The sequence below is a fragment of the Chroicocephalus ridibundus genome, chromosome 4, assembly GCF_963924245.1.
Source record: "Chroicocephalus ridibundus chromosome 4, bChrRid1.1, whole genome shotgun sequence".
NCBI lineage: Eukaryota > Metazoa > Chordata > Aves > Charadriiformes > Laridae > Chroicocephalus > Chroicocephalus ridibundus.
This window is the reverse complement of record NC_086287.1, coordinates 71829042-71842258: the sequence shown is the minus strand read 5'-3', so window position 1 is coordinate 71842258 and position 13217 is coordinate 71829042.

The window sequence follows — 13217 nt, the reverse complement described above, 5'->3', positions numbered from 1 at the left end:
CTGGTCCCACACCCAAAGAGCCAGCAGGGAAAACTATGCCTTGTTCTAAAGCTCTTTGGGAACGGCTTGCGTAGCCCCACACACCTGGGGGCTGCAGGCTTTCCTGCTGCCTTCAGCCTCAAAACCACCCTTTCCCACATGGCGTCACGCCAGGCACAGAAATGGCCATATGTCTGGAGACTAGTCCCACGCCCAAAGAGCCAGCAGGGAAAACTATGCCTTGTTCTAAAGCTCTTTGGGAACCGCTTGCGTAGCCCCACACACCTGGGGGCTGCAGGCTTTCCTGCTCTCTTCAGCCTCAAAAGCACCCTTTCCCACTTGGCGCCGCGCCAGGCCCAAAAATGGCCATATGTCTGGAGATTGGTCCCGCGCCCAAAGAGCCAGCAGGGAAAACTATGCCTTGTTCTAAAGCTCTTGGGGAACCGCTTGCGTAGCCCCACACACCTGGGGGCTGCAGGCTTTCCTGCTGCCTTCAGCCTCAAAACCACCCTTTCCCACATGGCGTCACGCCAGGCACAAAAATGGCCATATGTCTGGAGGTTGGTCCCACACCCAAAGAGCCAGCAGGGAAAACTATGCCTTGTTCTAAAGCTCTTTGGGAACGGCTTGCGTAGCCCCACACACCTGGGGGCTGCAGGCTTTCCTGCTCTCTTCAGCCTCAGAAGAACCCTTTCGCAGTTGGCGCCGCGCCAGGCACAAAAATGGCCATATGTCTGGAGATTGGTCCCACGCCCAAAGAGCCAGCAGGGAAAACTATGCCTTGTTCTAAAGCTCTTTGGGAACCGCTTGCGTAGCCCCACACACCTGGGGGCTGCAGGCTTTCCTGCTCTCTTCAGCCTCAAAAGCACGCTTTCCCACTTGGCGCCGTGCCAGGTACAAAAATGGCCATATGTCTGGAGATTGGTCCCACGCCCAAAGAGCCAGCAGGGAGAACTATGCCTTGTTCTAAAGCTCTTGGGGAACCGCTTGCGTAGCCCCACACACCTGGGGGCTGCAGGCTTTCCTGCTGCCTTCAGCCTCAAAAGCACCCTTTCCCACTTGGCGCCGCGCCAGGCCCAAAAATGGCCATATGTCTGGAGATTGGTCCCACGCCCAAAGAGCCAGCAGGGAAAACTATGCCTTGTTCTAAAGCTCTTGGGGAACCGCTTGCGTAGCCCCACACACCTGGGGGCTGCAGGCTTTTCTCGCGCTTTCAGCCTCAGAAGAACCCTTTCGCACTTACCGCCGTGCCAGGCCCAAAAATGGCCATATGTCTGGAGACTGGTCCCACGCCCAAAGAGCCAGCAGGGAAACCTATGCCTTGTTCTAAAGCTCTTTGGGAACCACTTGCGTAGCCCTACAGACCTGGGGGCTGCAGGCTTTCCTGCTGCCTTCAGCCTCAAAACCACCCTTTCCCACATGGCGTCACGCCAGGCACAAAAATGGCCATATGTCTGGAGATTGGTCCCACGCCCAAAGAGCCAGCAGGGAAAACTATGCCTTGTTCTAAAGCTCTTTGGGAACCGCTTGCGTAGCCCCACACACCTGGGGGCTGCAGTCTTTCCTGCTGCCTTCTGCCTCAAAACCACCCTTTCCCACTTGGCGCCGCGCCAGGCACAAAAATGGCCATATGGCTGGAGACTGGTCCCACGCCCAAAGAGCCAGCAGGGAAAACTATGCCTTGTTCTAAAGCTCTTGGGGAACCGCTTGCGTAGCCCCACAGACCTGGGGGCTGCAGGCTTTCCTGCTGCCTTCTGCCTCATAACCACCATTTCCCAATTCGCGCCGCGCCATGCCCAAAAATAGCCATATGTCTGGAGATTTGTTACACGCCCAAAGAGCCAGCAGGGAAAACTATGCCTTGTTCTAAAGCTCTTTGGGAACCGCTTGCGTAGCCCCACACACCTGGGGCTGCAGGCTTTCCTGCTGCCTTCAGCCTCAAAACCACCCTTTCCCACTTGGCGTCACGCCAGGCACAAAAATGGCCATATGTCTGGAGACTGGTCCCACGCCCAAAGAGCCAGCAGGGAAAACTATGCCTTGTTCTAAAGCTCTTTGGGAACGGCTTGCGTAGCCCCACACACCAGGGGGCTGCAGGCTTTCCTGCTCTCTTCAGCCTCAGAAGAACCCTTTCGCACTTGGCGCCACGCCAGGCCCAAAAATGGCCATATGTCTGGAGATTGGTTCCACGCCCAAAGAGCCAGCAGGGAAAACTATGCCTTGTTCTAAAGCTCTTTGGGAACGGCTTGCGTAGCCCCACACACCTGGGGGCTGCAGGCTTTCCTGCTCTCTTCAGCCTCAAAAGCACGCTTTCCCACTTGGCGCTGCGCCAGGCACAAAAATGGCCATATGTCTGGAGATTGGTCCCACGCCCAAAGAGCCAGCAGGGAAAACTATGCCTTGTTCTAAAGCTCTTTGGGAACCGCTTGCGTAGCCCCACACACCTGGGGGCTACAGGCTTTCCTGCTGCCTTCAGCCTCAAAACCACCCTTTCCCACTTGGCGCCGCGCCAGGCCCAAAAATGGCCATATGGCTGGAGACTGGTCCACGCCCAAAGAGCCAGCAGGGAAAACTATGCCTTGTTCTAAAGCTCTTTGGGAACCGCTTGCGTAGCCCCACACACCTAGGGGCTGCAGGCTTTCCTGCTGCCTTCAGCCTCAAAACCACCCTTTCCCACTTGGCGCCGCGCCAGGCACAAAAATGGCCATATGTCTGGAGATTGGTCCCACGCCCAAAGAGCCAGCAGGGAAAACTATGCCTTGTTCTAAAGCTCTTGGGGAACCGCTTGCGTAGCCCCGCACACCTGGGGGCTGCAGGCTTTTCTCGCGCTTTCAGCCTCAGAAGAACCCTTTCGCACTTGGCGCCGCGCCAGGCCCAAAAATGGCCATATGTCTGGAGACTGGTCCCACGCCCAAAGAGCCAGCAGGGAAAACTATGCCTTGTTCTAAAGCTCTTTGGGAACCGCTTGCGTAGCCCCACACACCTGGGGGCTGCAGGCTTTCCTGCTGCCTTCAGCCTCAAAAGCACGCTTTCCCACTTGGCGCCGCGCCAGGCCCAAAAATGGCCATATGTCTGGAGATTGGTCCCACGCCCAAAGAGCCAGCAGGGAAAACTATGCCTTGTTCTAAAGCTCTTTGGGAACCGCTTGCGTAGCCCCACACACCTGGGGGCTGCAGGCTTTCCTGCTGCCTTCAGCCTCAAAAGCACCCTTTCCCACTTGGCGCCGCGCCAGGCCCAAAAATGGCCATATGTCTGGAGACTGGTCCCACGCCCAAAGAGCCAGCAGGGAAAACTATGCCTTGTCCTAAAGCTCTTTGGGAACCGCTTGCGTAGCCCCACACACGTGGGGGCTGCAGGCTTTCCTGCTGCCTTCTGCCTCAAAAGCACCCTTTCCCACTTGGCGCCGCGCCAGGCCCAAAAATGGCCATATGTCTGGAGACTGGTCCCACGCCCAAAGAGCCAGCAGGAAAAACTATGCCTTGTTCTAAAGCTCTTTGGGAACCGCTTGCGTAGCCCCACACACCTGGGGGCTGCAGGCTTTCCTGCTGCCTTCAGCCTCAAAACCACCCTTTCCCACTTGGCGCCGCGCCAGGCACAAAAATGGCCATATGTCTGGAGATTGGTCCCACGCCCAAAGAGCTAGCAGGGAAAACTATGCCTTGTTCTAAAGCTCTTTGGGAACCGCTTGCGTAGCCCCACACACCTGGGGTCTGCAGGCTTTCCTGCTGCCTTCAGCCTCCGAAGAACCCTTTCGAACTTGGCGCCGCGCTAGGCACAAAAATGGCCATATGTCTGGAGAATGGTCCCACGCCCAAAGAGCCAGCAGGGAAAACTATGCCTTGTTCTAAAGCTCTTGGGGAACCGCTTGCGTAGCCCCGCACACCTGGGGGCTGCAGGCTTTTCTCGCGCTTTCAGCCTCCGAAGAACCCTTTCGCACTTGGCGCCGCACCAGGCACAAAAATGGCCATATTTCTGGAGACTGGTCCCACGCCCAAAGAGCCAGCAGGGAAAACTATGCCTTGTTCTAAAGCTCTTTGGGAACCGCTTGCATAGCCCCACACACGTGGGGGCTGCAGGCTTTCCTGCTGCCTTCAGCCTCAAAACCACCCTTTCCCACTTGGCGCCGCGCCAGGCCCAAAAATGGCCATATGGCTGGAGACTGGTCCCACGCCCAAAGAGCCAGCAGGGAAAACTATGCCTTGTTCTAAAGCTCTTTGGGAACCGCTTGCGTAGCCCCACACACCTGGGGGCTGCAGGCTTTCCTGCTGCCTTCAGCCTCAAAACGACCATTTCCCACTTCTCGCCGCGCCATGCCCAAAAATAGCCATATGGCTGGAGACTGGTCCCACACCCAAAGAGCCAGCAGGGAAAACTATGCCTTGTTCTAAAGCTCTTTGGGAACCGCTTGCGTAGCCCCACAGACCTGGGGGCTGCAGGCTTTCCTGCTCTCTTCAGCCTCAAAAGCACGCTTTCCCACTTGGCGCCGCGCTAGGCCCAAAAATCGCCATATGTCTGGAGATTGGTCCCACGCCCAAAGAGCCAGCAGGGAAAACTATGCCTTGTTCTAAAGCTCTTTGGGAACCGCTTGCGTAGCCCCACACACCTGGGGCTGCAGGCTTTCCTGCTCTCTTCAGCCTCAGAAGAACCCTTTCGCACTTGGCGCCGCGCCAGGAACAAAAATGGCCATATGTCTGGAGATTGGTCCCTTTCCCAAAGAGCCAGCAGGGAAAACTATGCCTTGTTCTAAAGCTCTTTGGGAACCGCTTGCGTAGCCCCACAGACCTGGGGGCTGCAGGCTTTCCTGCTCTCTTCAGCCTCAGAAGAACCCTTTCGCACTTGGAGCTGCGCCAGGCCCAAAAATAGCCATATGTCTGGAGATTGGTTCCACGCCCAAAGAGCCAGCAGGGAAAACTATGCCTTGTTCTAAAGCTCTTTGGGAACCGCTTGCGTAGCCCCACACACCTGGGGTCTGCAGGCTTTCCTGCTCTCTTCAGCCTCAAAAGCACCCTTTCCCACTTGGCGTCACGCCAGGCACAAAAATGGCCATATGTCTGGAGGTTGGTCCCACACCCAAAGAGCCAGCAGGGAAAACTATGCCTTGTTCTAAAGCTCTTTGGGAACGGCTTGCGTAGCCCCACACACCTCGGGGCTGCAGGCTTTCCTGCTCTCTTCAGCCTCAGAAGAACCCTTTCGCAGTTGGCGCCGTGCCAGGCACAAAAATGGCCATATGTCTGGAGATTGGTCCCACGCCCAAAGAGCCAGCAGGGAAAACTATGCCTTGTTCTAAAGCTCTTTGGGAACCGCTTGCGTAGCCCCACACACCTGGGGGCTGCAGGCTTTCCTGCTCTCTTCAGCCTCAAAAGCACGCTTTCCCACTTGGCGCCGCGCCAGGCACAAAAATGGCCATATGTCTGGAGATTGGTCCCACGCCCAAAGAGCCAGCAGGGAAAACTATGCCTTGTTCTAAAGCTCTTGGGGAACCGCTTGCGTAGCCCCACACACCTGGGGGCTGCAGGCTTTTCTCGCGCTTTCAGCCTCAGAAGAACCCTTTCGCAATTGGCGCCGCGCCAGGCCCAAACATGCCATATGTCTGGAGACTGGTCCTACGCCCAGAGAGCCAGCAGGGAAAACTATGCCTTGTTCTAAAGCTCTTTGGGAACCGCATGCGTAGCGCCACACACCTGGGGACTACAGGCTTTCCTGCTGCCTTCAGCCTCAAAACCACCCTTTCGCACTTGGCGCCGCACCAGGCTCAAAAATGGCCATATGTCTGGAGATTGGTCCCACGCCCAAAGAGCCAGCAGGGAAAACTATGCCTTGTTCTAAAGCTCTTTGGGAACCGCTTGCGTAGCCCCACACACCTGGGGGCTGCAGGCTTTCCTGCTGCCTTCAGCCTCAAAAGCACCCTTTCCCACTTGGCGCCACGCCAGGCACAAAAATGGCCATATGTCTGGAGATTTGTTCCACGCCCAAAGAGCCAGCAGGGAAAACTATGCCTTGTTCTAAAGCTCTTTGGGAACTGCTTGCGTAGCCCCACACACCTGGGGGCTGCAGGCTTTCCTGCTGCCTTCAGCCTCAAAACCACCCTTTCCCACTTGGCGCCGCGCCAGGCCCAAAAATGGCCATATGTCTGGAGATTGGTCCCACGCCCAAAGAGCCAGCAGGGAAAACTATGCCTTGTTCTAAAGCTCTTGGGGAACCGCTTGCGTAGCCCCACACAAACTGGGGGCTGCAGGCTTTTCTCGCGCTTTCAGCCTCAGAAGAACCCTTTCGCAATTGGCGCCGCGCCAGGCCCAAAAATGGCCATATGTCTGGAGGTTGGTCCCACGCCCAAAGAGCCAACAGGGAAAACTATGCCTTGTTCTAAATCTCTTTGGGAACAACTTGCGTAGCCCCACACACCTGGGGGCTGTAGGCTTTCCTGCTGCCTTCAGCCTCAAAACCACCCTTTCCCACATGGCGTCACGCCAGGCACAGAAATGGCCATATGTCTGGAGACTAGTCCCACGCCCAAAGAGCCAGCAGGGAAAACTATGCCTTGTTCTAAAGCTCTTTGGGAACCGCTTGCGTAGCCCCACACACCTGCAGGCTGCAGGCTTTCCTGCTCTCTTCAGCCTCAAAAGCACGCTTTCCCTCTTGGTGCCGCGAAAGGCCCAAAAATGGCCATATGTCTGGAGGTTGGTCCCTTTCCCAAAGAGCCAGCAGGGAAAACTATGCCTTGTTCTAAAGCTCTTTGGGAACCGCTTGCGTAGCCCCACACACCTGGGGGCTGCAGGCTTTCCTGCTGCCTTCAGCCTCAAAACCACCCTTTCCCACTTGGCGCCGCGCCAGGCCCAAAAATGGCATTATGTCTGGAGACTGGTCCCACACCCAAAGAGCCAGCAGGGAAAACTATGCCTTGTTCTAAAGCTCTTTGGGAACCGCTTGCGTAGCCCCACACAAACTGGGGGCTGCAGGCTTTCCTGCTGCCTTCAGCCTCAAAACCACCCTTTCCCACATGGCGCCGCGCCAGGCCCAAAAATGGCCATATGTCTGGAGACTGGTCCCACGCCCAAAGAGCCAGCAGGGAAAACTATGCCTTGTTCTAAAGCTCTTTGGAAACTGCTTGCGTAGCCCCACACACCTCGGGGCTGCAGGATTTCCTCCTCTCTTCAGCCTCAGAAGAACCCTTTCGCATTTGGCGCCGCGCCAGGCCCAAAAATGGCCATATGTCTGGAGATTGGTTCCACGCCCAAAGAGCCAGCAGGTAAAACTATGCCTTGTTCTAAAGCTCTTTGGGAACCGCTTGCGTAGCCCCACACACCTGGGGGCTGCAGGCTTTCCTGCTCTCTTCAGCCTCAAAAGCACGCTTTCCCACTTGGCCCCGTGCCAGGCACAAAAATGGCCATATGTCTGGAGACTGGTCCCTTTCCCAAAGAGCCAGCAGGGAAAACTATGCCTTGTTCTAAAGCTCTTTGGGAACGGCTTGCGTAGCCCCACACACCTCGGGGCTGCAGGCTTTCCTGCTCTCTTCAGCCTCAGAAGAACCCTTTCGCAGTTGGCGCCGTGCCAGGCACAAAAATGGCCATATGTCTGGAGATTGGTCCCACGCCCAAAGAGCCAGCAGGGAAAACTATGCCTTGTTCTAAAGCTCTTTGGGAACCGCTTGCGTAGCCCCACACACCTGGGGGCTGCAGGCTTTCCTGCTCTCTTCAGCCTCAAAAGCACGCTTTCCCACTTGGCGCCGCGCCAGGCACAAAAATGGCCATATGTCTGGAGATTGGTCCCACGCCCAAAGAGCCAGCAGGGAAAACTATGCCTTGTTCTAAAGCTCTTGGGGAACCGCTTGCGTAGCCCCACACACCTGGGGGCTGCAGGCTTTTCTCGCGCTTTCAGCCTCAGAAGAACCCTTTCGCAATTGGCGCCGCGCCAGGCCCAAACATGCCATATGTCTGGAGACTGGTCCTACGCCCAGAGAGCCAGCAGGGAAAACTATGCCTTGTTCTAAAGCTCTTTGGGAACCGCATGCGTAGCCCCACACACCTGGGGACTACAGGCTTTCCTGCTGCCTTCAGCCTCAAAACCACCCTTTCGCACTTGGCGCCGCACCAGGCTCAAAAATGGCCATATGTCTGGAGATTGGTCCCACGCCCAAAGAGCCAGCAGGGAAAACTATGCCTTGTTCTAAAGCTCTTTGGGAACCGCTTGCGTAGCCCCACACACCTGGGGGCTGCAGGCTTTCCTGCTGCCTTCAGCCTCAAAAGCACCCTTTCCCACTTGGTGCCACGCCAGGCACAAAAATGGCCATATGTCTGGAGATTTGTTCCACGCCCAAAGAGCCAGCAGGGAAAACTATGCCTTGTTCTAAAGCTCTTTGGGAACTGCTTGCGTAGCCCCACACACCTGGGGGCTGCAGGCTTTCCTGCTGCCTTCAGCCTCAAAACCACCCTTTCCCACTTGGCGCCGCGCCAGGCCCAAAAATGGCCATATGTCTGGAGATTGGTCCCACGCCCAAAGAGCCAGCAGGGAAAACTATGCCTTGTTCTAAAGCTCTTGGGGAACCGCTTGCGTAGCCCCACACAAACTGGGGGCTGCAGGCTTTTCTCGCGCTTTCAGCCTCAGAAGAACCCTTTCGCAATTGGCGCCGCGCCAGGCCCAAAAATGGCCATATGTCTGGAGGTTGGTCCCACGCCCAAAGAGCCAGCAGGGAAAACTATGCCTTGTTCTAAAGGTATTTGGGAACCTCTTGCGTAGCCCCACAGACCTGGGGGCTGCAGGCTTTCCTGCTGCCTTCAGCCTCAAAACCACCCTTTCCCACTTGGCGCCGCGCCAGGCCCAAAAATGGCCATATGGCTGGAGACTGTTCCCTTTCCCAAAGAGCCAGCAGGGAAAACTATGCCTTGTTCTAAAGCTCTTTGGGAACCGCTTGCGTAGCCCCACACAAACTGGGGGCTGCAGGCTTTTCTCGCGCTTTCGGCCTCAGAAGAACCCTTTCGCAATTGGCGCCGCGCCAGGCCCAAAAATGGCCATATGTCTGGAGACTGGTCCTACGCCCAGAGAGGCAGCAGGGAAAACTATGCCTTGTTCTAAAGCTCTTTGGGAACCGCTTGCGTAGCCCCACACACCTGGGGGCTGCAGGCTTTCCTGCTGCCTTCAGCCTCACAACCACCCTTTCCCACATGGCGTCACGCCAGGCCCAAAAATGGCCATATGTCTGGAGACTGGTCCCACGCCCAAAGAGCCAGCAGGGAAAACTATGCCTTGTTCTAAAGCTCTTTGGGAACCGCTTGCGTAGCCCCACACAAACTGGGGGCTGCAGGCTTTTCTCGCGCTTTCAGCCTCAAAACCACCCTTTCCCACTTGGCGCCGCGCCAGGCACAAAAATGGCCATATGGCTGGAGACTGTTCCCTTTCCCAAAGAGCCAGCAGGGAAAACTATGCCTTGTTCTAAAGCTCTTTGGGAACCGCTTGCGTAGCCCCACACAAACTGGGGGCTGCAGGCTTTCCTGCTGCCTTCTGCCTCAAAACCACCATTTCCCACTTCGAGCCGCACCATGCCCAAAAATAGCCATATGGCTGGAGACTGGTCCCACGCCCAAAGAGCCAGCAGGGAAAACTATGCCTTGTTCTAAAGCTCTTTGGGAACCGCTTGCGTAGCCCCACACACCTGGGCGCTGCAGGCTTTCCTGCTGCCTTCAGCCTCAAAACCACCCTTTCCCACTTGGCGTCACGCCAGGCACAAAAATGGCCATATGTCTGGAGACTGGTCCCACGCCCAAAGAGCCAGCAGGGAAAACTATGCCTTGTTCTAAAGCTCTTTGGGAACCGCTTGCGTAGCCCCACAGACCTGGGGGCTGCAGGCTTTCCTGCTGCCTTCAGCCTCAAAACCACCCTTTCCCACTTGGCGCCGCGCCAGGCACAAAAATGGCCATATGTCTGGAGATTGGTCCCACGCCCAAAGACCCAGCAGGGAAAACTATGCCTTGTTCTAAAGCTCTTTGGGAACCGCTTGCGTAGCCCCACACACCTGGGGGCTGCAGGCTTTTCTCGCGCTTTCAGCCACAGAAGAACCCTTTCGCACTTACCGCCGCGCCAGGCCCAAAAATGGCCATATGTCTGGAGACTGGTCCCACGCCCAAAGAGCCAGCAGGGAAAACTATGCCTTGTTCTAAAGCTCTTTGGGAACCGCTTGCGTAGCCCCACACACCTGGGGGCTGCAGGCTTTCCTGCTGCCTTCTGCCTCAAAACCACCCTTTCCCACTTGGCGCCGCGCCAGGCACAAAAATGGCCATATGGCTGGAGATTGGTCCCACGCCCAAAGAGCCAGCAGGGAAAACTATGCCTTGTTCTAAAGCTCTTGGGGAACCGCTTGCGTAGCCCCACAGACCTGGGGGCTGCAGGCTTTCCTGCTGCCTTCTGCCTCAAAACCACCATTTCCCACTTCGCGCCGCGCCATGCCCAAAAATAGCCATATGTCTGGAGATTTGTTCCACGCCCAAAGAGCCAGCAGGGAAAACTATGCCTTGTTCTAAAGCTCTTTGGGAACCGCTTGCGTAGCCCCACACACCTGGGGGCTGCAGGCTTTCCTGCTGCCTTCAGCCTCAAAACCACCCTTTCCCACTTGGCGTCACGCCAGGCACAAAAATGGCCATATGTCTGGAGACTGGTCCCACGCCCAAAGAGCCAGCAGGGAAAACTATGCCTTGTTCTAAAGCTCTTTGGGAACGGCTTGCGTAGCCCCACACACCAGGGGGCTGCAGGCTTTCCTGCTCTCTTCAGCCTCAGAAGAACCCTTTCGCACTTGGCGCCACGCCAGGCCCAAAAATGGCCATATGTCTGGAGATTTGTTCCACGCCCAAAGAGCCAGCAGGGAAAACTATGCCTTGTTCTAAAACTCTTTGGGAACCGCTTGCGTAGCCCCACACACCTGGGGGCTGCAGGCTTTCCTGCTCTCTTCAGCCTCAAAAGCACCCTTTCGCACTTGGCGCCGCGCCAGGCCCAAAAATGGCCATATGTCTGGAGACTGGTCCCACGCCCAAAGAGCCAGCAGGGAAAACTATGCCTTGTTCTAAAGCTCTTTGGGAACCGCTTGCGTAGCCCCACACACCTGGGGGCTGCAGGCTTTCCTGCTGCCTTCAGCCTCAAAACCACCCTTTCCCACTTGGCGCCGCGCCAGGCACAAAAATGGCCATATGTCTGGAGATTGGTCCCACGCCCAAAGAGCCAGCAGGGAAAACTATGCCTTGTTCTAAAGCTCTTGGGGAACCGCTTGCGTAGCCCCGCACACCTGGGGGCTGCAGGCTTTTCTCGCGCTTTCAGCCTCAGAAGAACCCTTTCGCACTTGGCGCCGCGCCAGGCCCAAAAATGGCCATATGTCTGGAGAATGGTCCCACGCCCAAAGAGCCAGCAGGGAAAACTATGCCTTGTTCTAAAGCTCTTTGGGAACCGCTTGCGTAGCCCCACACACCTGGGGGCTACAGGCTTTCCTGCTGCCTTCAGCCTCAAAACCACCCTTTCCCACTTGGCGCCGCACCAGGCCCAAAAATAGCCATATTTCTGGAGACTGGTCCCACGCCCAAAGAGCCAGCAGGGAAAAATATGCCTTGTTCTAAAGCTCTTTGGGAACGGCTTGCGTAGCCCCACAGACCTGGGGGCTGCAGGCTTTCCTGCTGCCTTCAGTCTCAAAACCACTCTTTCCCTCTTGGCGCCGCGCCAGGCCCAAAAATAGCCATATGGCTGGAGACTGGTCCCACGCCCAAAGAGCCAGCAGGGAAAACTATGCCTTGTTCTAAAGCTCTTTGGGAACCACTTGCGTAGCCCTACAGACCTGGGGGCTGCAGGCTTTCCTGCTGCCTTCAGCCTCAAAACCACCCTTTCCCACATGGCGTCACGCCAGGCCCAAAAATGGCCATATGTCTGGAGACTGGTCCCACGCCCAAAGAGCCAGCAGGGAAAACTATGCCTTGTTCTAAAGCTCTTTGGGAACGGCTTGCGTAGCCCCACACACCAGGGGGCTGCAGGCTTTCCTGCTCTCTTCAGCCTCAGAAGAACCCTTTCGCACTTGGCGCCACGCCAGGCCCAAAAATGGCCATATGTCTGGAGATTTGTTCCACGCCCAAAGAGCCAGCAGGGAAAACTATGCCTTGTTCTAAAACTCTTTGGGAACCGCTTGCGTAGCCCCACACACCTGGGGGCTGCAGGCTTTCCTGCTCTCTTCAGCCTCAAAAGCACCCTTTCGCACTTGGCGCCGCGCCAGGCCCAAAAATGGCCATATGTCTGGAGACTGGTCCCACGCCCAAAGAGCCAGCAGGGAAAACTATGCCTTGTTCTAAAGCTCTTTGGGAACCGCTTGCGTAGCCCCACACACCTGGGGGCTGCAGGCTTTCCTGCTGCCTTCAGCCTCAAAACCACCCTTTCCCACTTGGCGCCGCGCCAGGCACAAAAATGGCCATATGTCTGGAGATTGGTCCCACGCCCAAAGAGCCAGCAGGGAAAACTATGCCTTGTTCTAAAGCTCTTGGGGAACCGCTTGCGTAGCCCCACACACCTGGGGGCTACAGGCTTTCCTGCTGCCTTCAGCCTCAAAACCACCCTTTCCCACTTGGCGCCGCACCAGGCCCAAAAATAGCCATATTTCTGGAGACTGGTCCCACGCCCAAAGAGCCAGCAGGGAAAAATATGCCTTGTTCTAAAGCTCTTTGGGAACGGCTTGCATAGCCCCACACACCTGGGGGCTGCAGGCTTTCCTGCTGCCTTCAGTCTCAAAAGCACCCTTTCCCTCTTGGCGCCGCGCCAGGCCCAAAAATAGCCATATGGCTGGAGACTGGTCCCACGCCCAAAGAGCCAGCAGGGAAAACTATGCCTTGTTCTAAAGCTCTTTGGGAACCACTTGCGTAGCCCTACAGACCTGGGGGCTGCAGGCTTTCCTGCTGCCTTCAGCCTCAAAACCACCCTTTCCCACATGGCGTCACGCCAGGCCCAAAAATGGCCATATGTCTGGAGACTGGTCCCACGCCCAAAGAGCCAGCAGGGAAAACTATGCCTTGTTCTAAAGCTCTTTGGGAACCGCTTGCGTAGCCCCACACACCTGGGGGCTGCAGGCTTTCCTGCTCTCTTCAGCCTCAGAAGAACCCTTTCGCACTTGGCGCCACGCCAGGCCCAAAAATGGCCATATGTCTGGAGATATGTTCCACGCCCAAAGAGCCAGCAGGGAAAACTATGCCTTGTTCTAAAGCTCTTTGGGAACGGCTTGCGTAGCC